At 35.2% G+C, this 18,851-nt stretch overlaps 1 long non-coding RNA gene across 1 annotated transcript; it reads left to right on the top strand.

Annotated features, from left to right (window-relative positions):
* The first annotated feature begins 10,263 nt into the window (after nucleotides 1-10,263).
* LOC135221500 (uncharacterized) lies at nucleotides 10,264-15,593 on the top strand. Its single transcript, XR_010315986.1, has 3 exons — nucleotides 10,264-10,460; nucleotides 11,146-11,251; nucleotides 12,144-15,593. It is a non-coding gene; the product is annotated as an uncharacterized LOC135221500 (long non-coding RNA).
* Nucleotides 15,594-18,851: the final 3,258 nt, after the last annotated feature.

Genomic DNA, 18,851 nt, shown 5'->3' with positions numbered 1-18,851 from the left:
CTCTCGTACGCAATACAGGTGCAAATCCCACTATCCTGTGCGTTCAGCTCTCAGAAACAGCTTAATTAGGAATACTTGCTCATGATATTGCAACCAAAGTCTTGCTGTGCGACTCAAGTCCTCCTTTTGATTGATGTTGTTTATCAGCTTAGTATTAATGTCTGTTAAGATTTCATTATTTAGTACGTCTTCAACATCAACTTCATGGGTCAAGAAGGAGTGGAATATCTCCTAGATTACACTACATTCTTCCTCATTCATATTGACATCATCTAGAAGAATTCTTGTAAGAGCAGCCTGTGTAAGAAAGTGAGCTCGAAGGGTACGGAAATATGTGTCCAGAAAGCATGTCTTACAGAAATTTTTGAATAAATTGTGACCCACAATTCTTCCAGTCCACTTCCACGCATGATGGTGCCTATTGCTCCCATGAAGGACATGAGAAGATGGAACCCACCCAAACGCACAACTACTTTTGACAATGGGCTTTCTTCGCCAACTGCACCAACTATTTCAGCTGCTTTCATAAAGAGGGGCTGGTCAAAAGTTACTACACAGTAAGTTTGATTCTGGGACTTATTACCCTCAACAGCATGTAAAAGTGCTGTGTATATAGTTGATAGATTCCCTGGGTTCAAGTTGATGAAGGGGAGTGCAAGTATATGAGTAGTTTCAAAATGACCATCTCTCATTGCTGCTTGCACGTAGCCATTCCAGCCTAGTATTTTACTTGTACTCAAGTAGCTTCCACATACCCATAAGGTATCTAACTGTCGAGCATGTTTTACAGTTACTGGTTGATATGTATCGCATGAGATAGATGCCTTTGCTATTATATTTTGCATACATGACATGTTTGTAGGTTTTCTATATGTCTTTATTGGAAATATTCCCCCAGCATTACTTGAACTACTTACATCCACAATTCTCTGAACTGCAGTACTGGTTAATACTGCACTGGCAGGCGTTACACATTTCACACCACCCATGCTGTGAAACGTTCCCAACCCATCAAGAGTGCCGATGTTAAAATCTGCATTATCAAATATATATTGAAGAAAACCATCGTTTCTTATATTTACAGATGCAGTTCTAACTCCTGAGTTGACATAACGTAGAGTTTCTTTATATTTCGTGGTTACTCCTAGCTTTGCAAGAATATCAATAAGCTGGCGAGAAGCAAATCGCCTATGTAGAAAAACAGATAAAGATATTTGAAGGGAAGACAAGAATGATCTTGGTCGTACTGCAGATATTATTGCATGCTGTATGCTTAAGCGCTTTTGCTCATTTTCCTTATGCTCATCTCGTCACTTTGATTTTGTTACTTCATCAACAAAGTCTCGGAGAGTATCTGGCACCTGCTGTATTGATGAATTAGTAATGTCTTCACAAACTGGATATACAGAATTGTCATACACACGTGCTCATATATCTTCACGTATGATAGCAGCAGCAGCTGTTAATACAATTCGACATCTCTCATCCTGAATATTACTCTCTCTGTTTTTATACCATGAATCTCCTAAGGATCTATTGACTGCTTCACTGAATGAAAAAATATTATTACCTTTACACTTACTAACAGTGATGCTATCTCCATATCTGTCAAGCAGCTTTTGTTTCAATCTCTTAAGTGTGTATACAGTCTCTGTTGTATCAGCAGCCTCCACCATCATCCTATGCAGTTCTTGCAGTGAGTATTGGCACTCATTGCTATCATTTATAATATCACACAATTTATCAGAAGCTAGCAGTGAACCTACCTGGCATGGTCTTCCAATTGTTTTATAAGAACAGGACGCACCACTGTTACAGGTATTCTTGCAAAAATCATTGTAACACTTCCGATGATACTTAGACTCAGCAGCTACTAAGTCAATAACACTATCAATCCGACTAAGTACTAAATAACCAAGTTTATATTTGCGTTCCTTTGCTTTTTCCCGTACTGTTTCCTGTAGTACCATTGTCGTAACTTCATGTATGGACCTACGATACTTCCTTGGCTTCTTTTGCTCTGCTATTTTATCAGCTGTTTCTCCACAGAATAAGCATTGTAGTTTGATGTCAAATTGGGTTAATTCTGATCGCAGACAAGGAACTTTATTGGGTGGTTCTTCTAAGTCCTTACTTGGAGCAGGTCGTCGAGTGTACGCCTTATGGCAGTTGACATGTACTTGTAAACAAGTTTTTTTCTTAAACTGTTCATGCAACCCATCCTCTCGGGCCAAACTGGCTGTTATCAAGGTCTGCAGTCCTCTAGTCACCTCTACACTTGGAAATTCTTTCAAGGGAAACCCACATATCAGACAATCCATAATTTCTCTTAGTACCTGGAAGAAGAAAATATAGGTTACGGTCTAGCGTTTCTCTTCGTTTATGTCTTGTAACTTCTTTAGTTTTTAAAATAGACATAGACTGGTATATACCGTTTAAAAGTAAAATGTTTGTTCTACAACTTTTGTTTTCAAGCATTTTGACATGCAGTCCACCATTTCCAAGGAAAATGTTGTTGAAAATAAAATTATGAATGAAATTTCAATATTATTATTTTTCCTGCACATAAATTTACTTATTTTTTTAAAATAACACAATGATTCCTATAGAAAAACCAATTCTAAACAACTTTTATTGAGTGGTGTTTTTTGATAAAAGTAATATTTTTTGAGATATTTCAATTTTAAGGAAATTCCAATATGGCGGCCATTTTCCAATATGGCGGCTAACGAGGCGCGGGAGACAGTGGGACTTTTTATATATTGTTCAGGTCACAATTGTCTATACTTCTGCAAAGTTTCAGCTTTTATCTAATTATTTCCACTCAAAACCTTAAAAGTCCTGGGCTATATATCAAACAAGTAGCTAGAGTCCTCTGTCTGACAGCAAGACAAAAGATTGCACAAAGGGGCCATAAAGATGATGTAGATAGTCCAAATAAGGGTAACTTCTTGGAGATCTTAGAGTTGTTAAGTGAAAATGATGATACAGTGAAAACTCGAGTGAAAAGAAAGAATAGAGTTAAATACACCTGCCCAAAAATTGAGAATAAAATTTTTGCTCTACTGACCCAAATGATTCGGGAGGAAATTTCAGAAGAACTGAGTTCAAATACGTACTTTTCAGTCATGATTGATGAGTCCAGGGATATCAGTAAGAAAGAGCAATTATTATCAATAGTTGTTCGCTATGTGTACAAGAACAATATGCATGAAGAATTCTTGGACTTTGTTTGGCTTCACAACCTTAATGCAAAATCACTTAATTAAAGATAGTTTGTGTACGGTTCTGAGATTGTGTTCAACTGATCCCAGAAACTGTGTAGGGCAAACATATGATGGTGCTTCTGTAATGAGTGGAGTGAATCGAGGAGTTCAGCAGCTGGTGCGTGAAGAGTTAGCACCACAAGCAGTTTACATTCACTGTTATAATCATAGACTGAATCTTATTATTGTTGGCAGTGTCAGATCAGTTCGACTGGCTGACTCTTTCTTTAGTTTGCTAGAAGAGATTTATACATTTATGTCCTCACACACACCATGAAGTTTATCTTGCAAAGCAAAAGGAATTGTTTCTTAATAAGCAAATTAGATCTCTGAAAAGGCTCAGTGATACAAGATAGTCTTGTCAGTATCTATCATGTAAGGGTCTGCTTGATACTTTTCTTGCTGTCATAAGTACCCTTGAAGAGATTTCTTCATCCCAGTGCCACACAGGGAAGCGTGCGCATGTTGCAAGAAGTTTATTAATGAACATTAATTTTGCATATATATTATGCTTAGTGATGTTCACCCACATTTTACACAAAACGAAGCTAGTCAGATATGCTTGTCACCGTCTTTAGATCTGTCAACAGCTGCCCAAATGATTGATGCTATCCAGCAGGAATTAAAGAATGAGCGCTCAGAAAAAGCTTGGCATAGCATTTGAGAGAAGGCAGTTGCGATGTCAAAGACACAATATTGAGGTTTCACCTGCCAAGCAAAGAATACATAAATTACCGAGGCATCTAAAGGATGCTGTTGTCTTAGAAACAACTGGACATAGAGAAGTGTGTAAGCATGTGGAACAGGAAGGATACAAAAACACACTCTATTATCCAGTAATGGACAGGCTACTAACTGAAATTGAGTCAAGATTTGATGATGCCAACAAATCCCTTTTCCATTCAGTATCATCTCTTGATCTTTCTTTCCCTAAATTTTTACAGTAGGACCAGTTGGAGACAATGGCAGCTAAGTATATAATGTTGATCTTGAATTCTTAGATGTTGAGCTGCAACAAGCAAAACGATTAGTAAAACGTAAACAAGCTGATGGGGTTAAAATTGCCAACATTGTGGATTTGACAGCTTTTTTTTTTTTGTTCCTGTTAAAGATGCCTTTCCAGGTTTGTACAAAATGTTAATCATTGCTCTTGCATTACCACCAAAATCTGCATCTAGTGAGCGAAGTTTCTCTTCACTAAGACACATAAAGAACTACCTCAGAAATTCTGTGTGATCATAAATTGTCCGGTGTATCGGTAATTGGAATCCACCAGGACAGGGCAAAGAATATCGATATGGAAAGGTTTGTTGATATTTTTGCTAGGAAACATAATAACAATGATGCAGATGTACTAAATTAATACATCGGCATCATTGTTATTAATACTATTAATTAAATTATTAGGTTCAATAATAAGGTAACCAATTGTAATGGAATCTTATTATATACTTCAACTAAAGTCGTTAACTGTAGCAATCAAATGTCTTAATTTCTTTGGATCTCACTGTTTAAATATATAGAAATATTAAATGAATAATTCCAATATTTTTTTTTCATTTTTACAATAAGCAAGTGTTGATCTTTATTATCTTAATTATATTTATTTACATACCAAGTGGTTTTATTTCATTGCCAAACCATTACTTATAATATCTAATTTGGATTTACAAGTGTGGTCAGAGGTTCATAATTTGTACTGAAAAAATATTTGAGCAAGTTTGTTATATGAAAATGTGATTCACAAATTAGTAGGCTTAAATATTCTAAAACAACCTTAATATCTTTCCGCATGATTAAAAAAAAAAAAAAAAAGAATGAGTATCATAATTTGTGCATGCCCGGTGCCCCCCTATATTCAGCTGTGGCCCCCAGGTGCCCTCCCCCTAAGAGACTCCTATAATAGTTACGCCGCACTCGCATTCGTTGTTCAACGGTAATATAGGCTACATTAGTGAAGGAAGGCGAAGGCAAGCTTAATTTTAGCTTCTTGCTAGCATCGCCCCAAGGCTTGTTTCAAAAACCGATTTTGAAGTCAGTTTAGACATATTACATGTCCCTTTGTGATAATCGTTAAAGATGAAGTTTCCATCGTGTTACGGAAGAAGAATTATCACTTTTAAAAGCCGCCTAGAGTCTCTTCATACGTCAAGGCCGCATAAACTATGTTGACCCCTCTTTTCATCTTAGACCAAATTTCTCATCTCTTGCTTCTAGAATGTCGTTACCCGGTTGTTTATGCGAGTGCAGTTTCTCTTGGTGTGCCCCAGAACCCTTACAATTGCCATTTAGTTTGCTGATGTCAAGAGCCGATTTTTTAGTTCATGTCAAGAGCCGATTTGTTAGTTTTATGTCAAGAGCGGATTCGTTAATTTGTCAGAGCGGCGAAAGCGAACCTGAGTACTGAGGTGCGCATGCGTATGCGTGCAACGAAAACCAACCAATACTATATAGTCCGACAGATCTAAACTGATAGATTGTTTACTTCCTTGAGAAAAACTCCGATGCCAGTTCTCTCTTAACCTTTAAATCGTCCCCTTCTTAAGTCCTCAGCCATCTCCCAGCGAGGCAATATTTGGGACAGTACCTAATAAAACTGACCGTATAAATTCTAATCCGTAAACTCGATCCCCATTCTATTTGGTTATTACTCTTGAGACTATTTATTGTTATATTTGTTATAACATACCCTTAAATTTTGTATATATTACATATTTTATTTGATGATCTTTTTCATTGCCAGTAATAAAAATCGGTAATTACCATTCAGTATGTTATGTTTTATGATATTTTCTTATAATCTTGCTAGTAGATTACTTCGATTTATTCTTTTTTATTATTTGAATTTTCCGTGTGCCATACTATCCATTTCCTAAACAAGTTTGTAATATTTTGCGTTTCATTGCTCTTCATTTTAGATTTCCCCCTCATTTTCATTCATCAAGTTATGATTTACTTAAATTTCATTTCCCTTTTCACTCACGGTCTGGACCGTGTTATAATTCATATCTCTAATGTGTGTAACAATTTTTACTTTTTATAAGGTTGTTGCACAGACTCATCATTGTGAGAGAAACAATTTATTTACAATAATTATCACAGGAATTGTAATAATATGATTCTATACAAAATGTACAGTGATGCTCAAATCTCATGCAACATGACTCAATAGGATTTCGTTCAAAATTCACTAACTGGCAACCTACCATGCTCCATATTTATCCTTTATTTCAATGCGAAAACGCGAGTATCGCATACGCTAAGGCCATAATATGTTTCATAAGAGTGAAATCTGTCATATATTTGAAAATTGTAAGAAAATGTCACGTGTAGCCTAATTTCAGAAAAACCCTTACGAAACATTTTCAAAACTTTCGTTCACTCATTGCTGAAGCATTTGACCAAAACGAAGTCGCCATCAAACCTCAGTTCAAATGTTAAATAAATAAATAAATAAAAAATTAACATTAATAATGCTTCCAAAGCAAACATAAAATTTGAAATAGTCCTATTTGATTGTTTTTACCCTCAACGCAGAGAAAATGTAAATATGTATATACAAAAGTAGAATGCGCCCACCGATATCAACGTGTGAGGGGAGCATGTGTGACGTATCAGTGTCGGTGCAACAACAACCACCTGGTATATAAGTAGGTCTACAATGAGTAGCGACCATTAAATTATCTTGAAAACATTTACTTTATGTGTTTAAGGAATATTTAGATTTTCATACATAATTATTTGTTATCTTTCTTAATATTTCAAAACTGATAGCATACTACCAAATATTCGCTTATTTGTCAAAGCCAAGATATTATTCCTAGGCTTAGGTGTTAGATTTCTTTACTTTACGCTTGACAATCACATCTCTATATTAACAATTTCTGGCTAGAATGCAAAAGAGGTTATCTACACATTCTTGCTATTCAAGTTACCTTATGAAAGAATAAATTATACATCAAAAGCGAGCAGAAGGACTTTTAAGAAAATAATATTGTAAACCAGTTGAAAAACCAGTGTTCCATATGCCTTGATATTAATACTTATGATATTTCGATTATAGCCATCTTCTCCATATAACCAAAATCATCATCATCTTTTATTCTTCAAAGAACAGGTAATCTATACAAATAAAAACATTAGTAAATATTACATCTCAGAAAGCTTAGATTATTTTTCTAGGCCTATAAATCATTTTGCAACATACAGGCAGCTTAAACACAGCCTGAAACTTCAACATTCAAAGAAAACTGGTTGTAATTCATATTCCTCAAAGAACAGGTGATCTCTACAAATAAATTCATGAGTAACATTACATCTCAGATGGCTTAGATTATTTTGTAGGCCTATAAAACATTTTCCAACATACAGGCAGCTTAAACGCAGCCGAAATCTTCAACATTCAAATAAAACTTGTTTTAATTCATATTCCTACATGGAAATTGTTGTTATGACTGTTGAGCTTATTAGGTCTACTGTCATAATGCTGCAGACATGGTTATGTTGACCAGTCCGAGGAGCATGTTAAGTGTGCTTTCATTGCTGGCACCGCTAACCTTATCACAGAACACTTGAACTGAGCAACGTAAAGATAAAAAAAAAAATCAATTCAAATCACACAAATTAAGAATTATACCAATGCATAAAAGGGATCATATCTATTTAACCATAAGGAAAATAAGGCTAGCTGTGAATTCACAAACTTTCCGACATGATTGACATTACAAATGAAAACAAGAAAAAAAATAGCACTACTTGGCAACATCACGTTGTCTGAGAATATTGACGATACAAAAAGAATCATGTCGCATGAGATTTGAGCCCCACTGTACATTACGAAGAATCTTCGTCGTCAGATGATCTTAGTTTAATAACAGCTATCCTTTGCAGCATCACCTGATTGCAAGTTTTCGGAATGCTCAACTGCATTTGCCCGTTTCACAGCGTGCTTTATTTGATGATCTTTTGTAGGAATGAATTAATTTCCCTACTGACTATTGTTCTCGGTAACCTTAAGCAAGAAGTCATTCTTTTTGGCGCTAGGTGGGGTTTATCCAAAAAGTAGCTTAAGAGATAATTCCTTTAAACTTCATGGTTTAATAGGCTTGGCCCGTTTCAAGGGCATATCCCACCTACTACTACTACTACTGCTGCTACTACTACTACTACTACTACTACACCTGCATATCGCCTGTCAAAGGTAACAGGAAAAGTGACAGCGTCTTTCGAAACAAGCATCACGTATATATATAAATGCGATTTCTCATTTTATTTACAAATAAAATTACAATCACAATATGTGAACGCTTAAGTTCAGCAAAACATGCTAAAAACTTTAAACTGCCGATTTATTGATTCATGTGTCATAAAGTAAGGTATTCAAAACTGGATTCTGGTAAATGTGGCAACAGGGTTTTTACCCAAAGACGAAAACAATCTGTTTAGATCTGTCTAAATAGTATAGAGTTCTTCGTCCTTTCGACGAAACTGTTTGTCGTCCACTGAGCTGAATGCGCTACCGTCACTTATAAGGCGTTTTGGCAATTACAATTGGAACTCTTCCCCACTGGCAATCCAACAGGGGGAAAAATTTAGTACGGGAGAGGAAACGACTGTAACCTAGGTTTCTCGAATGGCCTCGGGAAATTGAAGTGGCTCTACCACATTTATTTTTCCAAGGCTTCATACATTAGCAATGTAAATTAATTATAAAATAAACTAATTAATAGAATAAGCTGGATGCTGTGATTGCTGACGGGATGCTAACATTGTTGAGCAGAATGAAAACCTTGCAAACCTCCATAGAATCGGAGATGATTTTAGTATTAAAAGACGAAATTTTTCAGTATCGTTGATTTAATTGCATAATTCCATGCAGCAGATGCCCGGAAAATTAGCTAACGAGAGGATAGTTCGTTAACATGTGGAGAAAAGCACAGGCAAGTAAGGTTACGGGATAGAAATTGTTAGTGTTAAATAAGTTGCGTGTGCTCTGAGGGGGATGTCAGGCAGGTCATTTTCTGTAGACAATTAACGTGACTTGAAGAGTGAAAGGAGATCGGCAGTTATCAGTTTATAGAATATTGTGGCTGTTAAACTTTTAACTTTCGGTATCTATAGATTGATTAGGTAACGAAATTTACAATATCTATAGATTGTATATCATGAAAAATAGACCAACTACAGGCAGATCTTTACTGTTGTCCTAATGAAAATGGTTTGAAATAGCCCTGTTATTTAGGAGTTTTAATTAAAGGGTCTTAATTACTGCCTTTATCAATTAGTTTCGTTGTGATATGTGCATGAGGGATTAAGTTACTGGAAAGTTTCTGTCTCATGATTTTGGTCGTGTTCTCCCCGTGGTAGTTCTTAAAGTGATGGAATAGGTGTAACTTGTCAGATTATGGTGTAGCACAAGTAAAAGTTATGAGTATGGTGCGTGTTGATTAAATATGAAAGTACTATAATTGTAAATGCTACTGCATTCTCTTCTTGCTGATTCCTGTCTCGAATGGTCATGACCTCAGCGTGGTGAGACAGTGGCAACATGGTTCATCCATGATGGATGTGTGACATTCTTCATGTATGATCGATGGCTAACAGTGACAAAAACATCTTTAGTTAGAATTGAGTTTTTTTTTTTTTTTTTTTTTTTTTTTTTTTTTTTTTTTTTTTTTTTTTTAGTAGTAGTCCCACACTGGAAGAGTGGGTTCCGTAGGCGACTACCAATCTGAAATTCTGCTGAATTTGGGGCGTGTGTTGTCGTCTATGAAATAGGTATTTAATGCTTTTGGGGGCTCTCCAACAAACATTTTGTTTTATAATACTTATTAAATACTACTACTATTTGATTAAAATAAAGGTCATATAAAATGAAATTAGTAACGTGTTGCAATGACAATTTTGCTTCAATGGGCACCTGGAAAGGTAACAAATTAAGATTATTTTTAATGTGTTTCAGGATGCTGTACTGCTATCTTTACCCCTCATAAGAATATAAGGATGGATGATCCAGCCAGTGAAGGTGTCAGTGTTTGATGATATGGAAAATCAAACTGTGAATGTGGAATTTGCAGTGTGATCAAATAAATCTGATGAATAAACTGTGAACTTGATAATGGGGGTCCTGCTACGAGCATCATGGAAACGGTGTGGGACCTGGATAAGCCATCAATCTCAAATAGCCTGAGAAGAGTTAGCAAATTTTGTTCAATCTTCCTAGGCTAAATAGTTTTAAGAGTTAAAACTGATAATTTCATGAAATAAGTTTAATTTTGCAGTAAATTCTGAAATTGAAGTAAACTTAGAGGCAATAGGTTAATAGTCTATACATATTGTACAATATCTTATTGTATGTGTAGGGTTTGAGGCTATGCAATTCTGGTGTTTTTGAAGTGAGTGCAATAGCTTAAGTTGGTTAGCACCGATCAAGTTATAGATGCTAATGTGGATTTTGCAATTGTTATTTGTAAGGTTAATGGCTGAGGAAGGGAGGAGCTTTCGGGTACTTGGTGTTTGTGGGCAGCTTTTCCAACAAATGTTTGTTTCTGGTCAGATTTCAGCCATGATAAACTCCTTAAAAAATTGGAATGGTTAATATTTATGCCAATATGGCAGCAGTAAATTACACTTAAGTATTTTCCCAAATGAGGTATATTTCTTTGAGCTAATTCTTAGTGTTATCTTCTAAAAGTATAAAAGACTTCTAAAAGTATTAATCTTTTATAGTCTGTAAACTTAGTTTTGTTAATCGACAAATTTTTTTTTATAATTAAGTCATATTTTTATTTATTAAAATAGAGCTCTAATATATTTTAATATTTTAGACAAATATCCTGTATCAGAGCAACAAATTAAGCTTATTTTTCCTTTGTTTCAGGGTACTGCACTGAATCATCTCTGTTGCTCAGAAGAAGGAAGATTGCTTGTGGCTAAGCAATGCGGGTATAATACTTGTTGGTGAAGTGGTATCTGTAGACATTTTGGTGAGCATATCATTGAAAGCATATTTTTTCTTTTTTTCTGTTTTGTTTACCACGATGCCTCTATTATGCAAGTAGAAATAGTCTTTGAGAAGTAATTCCCTTTTTTCAGGAAACAGCTTTTAAGATAAAACATTCAATGAACCTTCAATGGAAATATTGATGGATAATGTATGTGAATGATTTTCTAAATAGATATATTATAGGATTACGTACCTCTTGTATATTAAGAACGTAATGACATTTTTATACAAAGAAAAAAAAATTCACCCTAAACAGATTTCCAAACCATTTGTAATTCCTGTTCAATTCAGATAGCAGTTCCTTTCATTTTATATGTCGAATGACACTGAATAGAGAAGGATAGAAAAAGAATGTATTGCAATTCTGGGGAACTTTGTCATCTCAGAGATTGTATTTGTGTATGAAAGTGGATGAGAGATAATTCATACTCTAGTGAAATAGGGGTATGTGTTGTCCTTTGTGAATTAGGTATTTAATGTTTGTGTGAAGTTTCTCCAACACAGCTGTTTTCAGTCTCATTTCACCCATTGTCAAGTCCTTAAAGAATGAATGGATTGGTTAAAAATGGATACCAATATGGCAGCAGTAAATTATAAATACACATTTCTTCAAAATAAGGTATATTTCAAGGAGCTTGTTCTCTAAAGTATTGATCTTTTGTAGTCGGTAAACTTAGTGCAATCAAATATTGTTATTAATAATAATTTTTATAATGATTATTAATGACTACTATTTAATTAAAATAAAGCTCAAATATTCTTTTGATTCATTAGAAGAAAAATGAAATGAGTAATGTGTCGTAATGGCAAAAGCCTGCTTTCATGGACACCTGGAGACAGAACAAATTAAGAATATTTTTCTTTTGTTTCAGGATACTGTACTGGATCATCGTTATACTCCACAGGTTCTTGTTGCGGAATTTGACATGGATTGGAGGATTGAAAGTGTCAGTCAACGATTTCTCTTATAAAAGAAAAACCAATTTCTTCAATCACATCGAGGATGAATAGTTTGCAGATGTTTAGAGTTGAGTCTAAATAGTTTGCAGATAGTCATATAATAAATAATCTATCAAGGCTAAGTAGTTTGGCGATAGTCAAATAATATATTTAATCTCTCGAGGCTAAATAGTTTGCAGATAGTCAAAGAATTAATTTAATCTCTCTAGGCTAAATAGTTTGTAGATAGTCGGTTCATCCCTTTCTAGGAAGGGCTTACCTCACGGTTTAGGGTTCCGTGACAGTGCTGGGAAGGTAGAGGCTTTGGCAGGCTGACCCTTCTCTGGCATTGACGTCCCCTACTGTCTCGACGGTCATGGCCTCAACGCGGTGAGACAGTGGCAACATGGGCCATCATGATGTATGATCTGTGGCTAACTAGTGACCATAACATCACAGTTTCAAGTCTCTGCTCATGAAATTTTGCATTCAAAGCTAATGTTACAAAATCTAGTCTGTCATAAATTTAAACTTATTATTGTTCCAGGTGTCTGAATTTAAATGTCTTCTTTTCAGATTTGTAGGAGTCATGAATTTAAATATCTTATTTCAGGATGCAGAGCATGTATGTGGATAGGACGTTTTAGTGTTTCTCGGTGCAAAACTGTGAAATGACGGGCTAAGTTTTGTTTACTGTCTTACCCCTATTAACGGGGTTACTTGGTCATTATGGCTAGTAAAAGCACTGCGGTCACCTGTCCTTCTTGCCAGAAAGATGATAATGAAGGAGAATTGGTTTAGATGTGAAAGTGGTGATTGGCATTCTTGAAGTAAGAAAAGAGTATTACTGTTGCTGTTGAAATGTACAGTATAAACTGTTAGGGTTACACATATCAGACAGTCATGCAGTGAAATCAAAAGGCTAAGCTTTAGATTATGAGATGAAGAGGATTGCTGTTTACAAGGATCGTGGCCATAATTGCTAATGGAAAATTAAAATGTGGTTGCATGAATAACCAATCTGTAGGAAATCACACAATACAGGTTGGAGACTTAATAAATGAAAATTCTATTGCTATTTTTGCCATTGCTGCTAAGATGTGGCTGCAAGAAGATGAAAGCGCCAATTCTATTGTTATTTTTGCCATTGCTAAGACATTGTTCAAAGAAGATGAAAGCACAAAGACTGCTGACATGACCCCGAGGCAAGATTGGGTTTGGTTTACTGCTTGACGGGATTGTTATAAATGTGGTGATTTTAATTTAAGAATGGATGATCCAACCAGTGAAGGTGTTAGTGGTTAATGATATGGAAAATCAAACGGTAAGTGTGGAATTTGCAGAGTGATCAAATAAATCTGATGAATAAACTGTGAACTTGATAATGGTGGTCCTGCTACGAGCATTATGGAAATGGTGCGGGACCTGGATAAGCCGCCAATCTCAAATAGCCTGGGGATAGTTAAAAAAAATTGGCGAATCTAACTAGGCTATATAGTTTGCAGAGTTAAAACTGATTATTTCATGAAATAGGTTTGATTTTGCAGTAAATCCTGAAGTTGAAGTAAACTTAGAGGCAATAGTTTAATAGTCTGTATACATACTGTACAATATCTTATTGTATGTGTAGTGTTTGAGGCTATGCAATTCTGGTGTTTTTGAAGTGAGTGCAATAGTTTAAGTTGGTTAGCACCAATCAAGTTATAGATGCTAATGTGGATTTTGTAACTGTTATTTGTAAGGTTAATGGCTGAGGAAGGGAGGGGCTCTCGGGTACTTAGTGTTTGTGGGCAGCTTCTCCAACAAATGTTTGTTTCTGGTCAGATTTCAGCCATGACAAACTCCTTAAAAAATTGGAATGGTTAATATTTATGCCAATATGACAGCAGTAAATTACACTTTAGTATTTTCCCAAATGAGGTATATTTCTTTGAGCTAATTCTCGTAGTGTTATCCTCTAAATGTATTAATCTTTTATAATCGGTAAACATTTTATAATCGGTAACATTTTAGACAGAAATCCTGTATCAGAGCAACAAATTAAGCTTATTCATCTTCTGTTTCGTGATACTGTACTGAATCATCTCTGCTGCTCAGAAGAAACAAAACTGCTTGTACGGGTTTATAATAAGTGTTGATGAAGTAGCGATGTATAAATTTTGGTGAGCATATCATAAAAAGCATTCATTTTTTCCTTTTGTATGTTTGTCTTTATTTCTACTAGGATGATTCTAGTGCAAGTAAAAATAATCTTTGTGAAATAATGATATATTTTAAAAGAACAGCTTTTATGATATAACATTCAATGAACCTTAGAAGAAAATATTGATGGATAATGTAGGTGAATATGATTTCCTAAATAGATATATAAATTATAGGATTCTCTTTTGTTTAGTTCTCACGTTTCATTACAAAAAAGTCTCTGTTTCACTGGAACGTATATTAAGAGCATAATGACATGCTACATATAAAGAGAAAAATGTACCCTAAACAGATTTCCAAACCAGAAGTAGTGGATATTTTGAACATATGTAGATTAGGAACACAATGTTTTAATAAATTAATCTAATAGTCCCTGTTGTCATTATCAAGCAATTTTAAAAGGCCTGTATAGTATTGTTTAGTAATACCAAGGAAATTAAGAAAATAAACCCAACCGTATCTAATCAATATCTTAGTGTGCAATCCTATCTACCACTGATATCAAGACCATCAGGTTACTTGAGGCTACTCTGGTGAGACGTGACTCTATTAGAAAGTTTTACACTGGATATATAATTGCTTTTATGAATGTATATTTATGTGTCTTGAAATTGAAATTATGTAAATCGAAAGTGTATTTTCATTCAAATAATTGTTCTGAAATTGACCACAAATATCTACTGGGAACTAAAGTTGGATTTCGGCAAACTCCTGTACACACACCTGAATGTAACTAAGTTGACTACACTATTTTTCTATTTACTGAAAAACTCTTGTCACTTGTAATGTGAACTGTTATTCGTATATCATTAACATATTGTCTCTATGGTAGTGTTTAGAAAACATAAACATTGGCATACCAATAGCTCGACCTTTCACGTCCGTCGTTACAAGGGTATGTAAAGGTATACTTCGAAGCAATTGTAACAGAGAAAATTTACCCAAATTCCCGACCCACCAGTGAGTTAAGTTGGGTCAAATTCGGTTCCAATTTCTTTTCTGACTTTTATGGGTCAGTTTGTAAATACTCTGGCTTTTCATTTGAAAGACAGGGGGTATATCTTGATGTGAGTAAAAAATGTATGCATAGCCTACTACGTAAATTATATATGTATTCTACCTTTTATAATAACAATCTTAAAAATCTAACCTCCCAAATATCACAATGTACTATATATTTATTGACACAGACAGACAGTAGTGGTTTGCCCACTGCACATTTTTTTTTTTACGAAACTAGCTCCACGGCATGATTACAAGTTGTGCTGGATGTTAATATATATAAGTAAAATAAATCCTCATCAAGACATGCAAAATTCTGTATTTAAATGTCCTGTCAACTTCTCAATGCATCCACACCCCAGATTCGCTTGTCACTACAAAGCCGAAGATATGAATGAAAGAGCCTGATGAAGAAATTCCGACACCAGGAACATTCAGACAGGCAACGCGAATGCCAGACCGAGGTAACGTTATCAGACCCGTACCCAGAGTTTTTCATGGTGGGGGGGAGGGGGTCTTTTTTCCCCAAAAACTGGACCTTTTCTATAAATCTCATGCACATTTAGGTATATACTAGATAAAGGTATAAGCCACGAAGGAAAGATAAACAATGGAGTTTCTGCAAGATCTTTCGACTCAACGTCCTTTACTTAGCAGGTAAACTGACTTACATGAGAAATTAAGAGTACAGGAAAGGTCGTATAAGTGACAGATAGGGATTATAAGGGGATTAGTACCTTTACTCTGTTTTATCCATCTGTCCATCCGCCTGTGGTGTTTTTGTATGGTAACACTGCGTCCCGGGCTTTAGATAGTTACGCTATGTTAAGTTTTAGGTAAATAAAAGGATATCTGGGTGTACATTTGTAACTGAAAAAGTGTTTTAATAATTTACTGTATGCTAATTACACCGTTAATATTCGAAATAGGATGTTATTATAATCGTTGAATGTAAGCTGAATGTAACTGTCTAAAGCCCGGGACGCAGTGTTACCATACAAAAACACCACAGGCGGATGGACAGATGGAAAAAAACAGAGTATAGAATCCAACACACCTGGAGAATGAGTAAACTTTCCGAAAAGCATAAACATGGGTACAATTTAAGAACAAAAAGATGAAGTCCAACTGCTCAGACACAGGGACAAGACAAAGGATTATACTTGGCGACAGCCGACCACATTCGTCCTGTATAATCCTTTATTTGTCTTGTCCCTGTGTCTGAGCAGTGGGACTTAATCTATTAGTTCTTAAATTGTACCCGTGTTTATGCTTGTTTGGAAAGGTTACTCATTCTCCAGGTGTGTTGGATTCTAGGTACTAATAATCTCGGGTCATAATCCCTATCTGTCACATATACGACCTTTCCTGTACTCTGAATATCTCGTGTAAGTCAGTTTATCTGCTAAGTAAAGGACGTTGAGTCCAAAGATCTTGCAGAAACTCCGTTTATCTTTCCATCGTGGATTATACCTTTATTTACGGATTTATCACGTTCCAAACTTTCGTGATTCAGTTATACAGGTACGTATATACTAGATGAAATACTTGAAAATGTTATTTTAGTAATTTTAAGAGGAAAAAAATTGGGTATGCGGTCTATGCTCTTCTACCAGATTAGATGTTATTCAAAGTAATGAATGACACTGATTAACAGAATTTTACTTATGTTGAAAGTTTGCTCTGAGATTCAAAATTATTTATTCAGTTTCACTGATTCATTCTATTAATATGTTGACTTAACAAAAGACAATACTTGATAAATATTATAGAATTGAGTAAGTATTGTTGTTCTTCTTTGGAAGTAGCTACAGTTCAATGAAAAGAATAGTGGCAGAAAATATGAAGTACAAAAATTTTTTAAGGGGGCCGTTCGACTCTCCCGACAACCTCCTTTGCTACAGGTATAAGCTCTCTTAATGTCGAATATAACCTTTTGTTTTAGTGCTTTCATGGACTATTGATCAGTAATTTCCATAAGCAGCACCGAAGTAATTCAATAATTTCAGAGAGTGAATTTTCCTTTTGATGCAGTTTGTATTATAACAGCCCATTAGAACAATGGAAATTATACGATACGAAATTGTGAATGTATGAAAAAATGTGACTGCTGCTTCTTGATGCGATTATAAATTGTTTACTTGAAAGTGCACTGATGATAGGCTACTAAATGTATGCTACTAATTGTCTGTAGTACAAATGTTTCTAAGTTTACAATTCCATTATTCAGAAAATTATTTTCAGTTCTTAATGCTTTTCATGTTAATTTTAAACTGTTCATAACAAGAAATAAAGCACTAGCCTATATTATAATAACATGTGTATCCTTGCTAATGCCAGTTGTCTGTTTTTGATAATTTTGGGAAAAATTGTTTAAATTGTCTTTTTAGAGGCTGCGGTTCGTTGGCTTACGTAAATTTGCCATTTTTCTTATTTGCTATGATTTGATGATTCACTTTGTACAGTGACTATTTTAGTGAAAAGAGAAAATCCCACTGAAACGAGAAAGAAGAGTGTCACTTGTCGCTCAGTTCCATCATCATTAGTGTTCTGCTCGGTGGTTTGATTTGTTGGTACTAGTCACTCAACGTATCATTTCAATATCCTCGGTAAAAGTTTGTGATAGCCTAATATTCGCGCGTTATCTAGCCAAAGTGTTAGGTATGCTTTGTTACTTTCAGAAATCTGATTTAGGTAGTATTAGAATGAATTTTGAAATATTTGACCAACAAAACACTTAGGCGAAGCCAGCCACAAGGTTATTGTTCCTACAGTTATGCCAGCTTGAGGTAAGCAGTCTCACTTGTATCTTGTACGATTTGAATTCCGTAGCTTCGGATAGCGGTAGATCTCGGATAGCTCCAGGAGCTTAATTAGTCTGCCAGTCAAATCCAGTAGGGTTTTTATAGGCTGTCCTTATTAGGCAATGCAGTATCTTTCATGCCAAGTACCCTAGTCTAGACCTAGGCCTATTGGCCATGTTGATGATAGTTTAGCTTATGCAAAATTTAAGTTTGTTTGAAGTTTCTCAACTTGACTCGTAGGTCTAAAACCTGATGAATATAGGTTAGTGCAAAATTCCACGAAAAACTGTGAATAAATGCATAGATAAGCTATAGTGTAAATAACCACATGGACTGGCCCAACACACCGACTAGTAGTAGGCTATACCTAGTCTAGCAGATTTTAGCAATTTTCAGCCGACGATTTAGCCTACCAGTGTAAATTTCGCTTAATGCCATTGATATTTTTCTCTCTAGCCCAAATACCGTACACGAATATGGACGTTTTTCTTGCTTATCTTGTTATATGCATTCTATCTTAGTATAGTGCTAACCATATTAGGGTAAAAAATCACCGACGATCCATCGTCATCACTCTGGCCGAGGTCTTATTCACTCAATTTGTAATTGGTGAAACAAGAATACAATTACAAC

The sequence above is a fragment of the Macrobrachium nipponense genome, chromosome 2 (genome assembly GCF_015104395.2).
Source record: "Macrobrachium nipponense isolate FS-2020 chromosome 2, ASM1510439v2, whole genome shotgun sequence".
NCBI classification, from domain to species: domain Eukaryota; kingdom Metazoa; phylum Arthropoda; class Malacostraca; order Decapoda; family Palaemonidae; genus Macrobrachium; species Macrobrachium nipponense.
The sequence above is the reverse complement of the archived record's forward strand: the minus strand, read 5'-3'. Positions and strand labels throughout refer to the sequence as shown.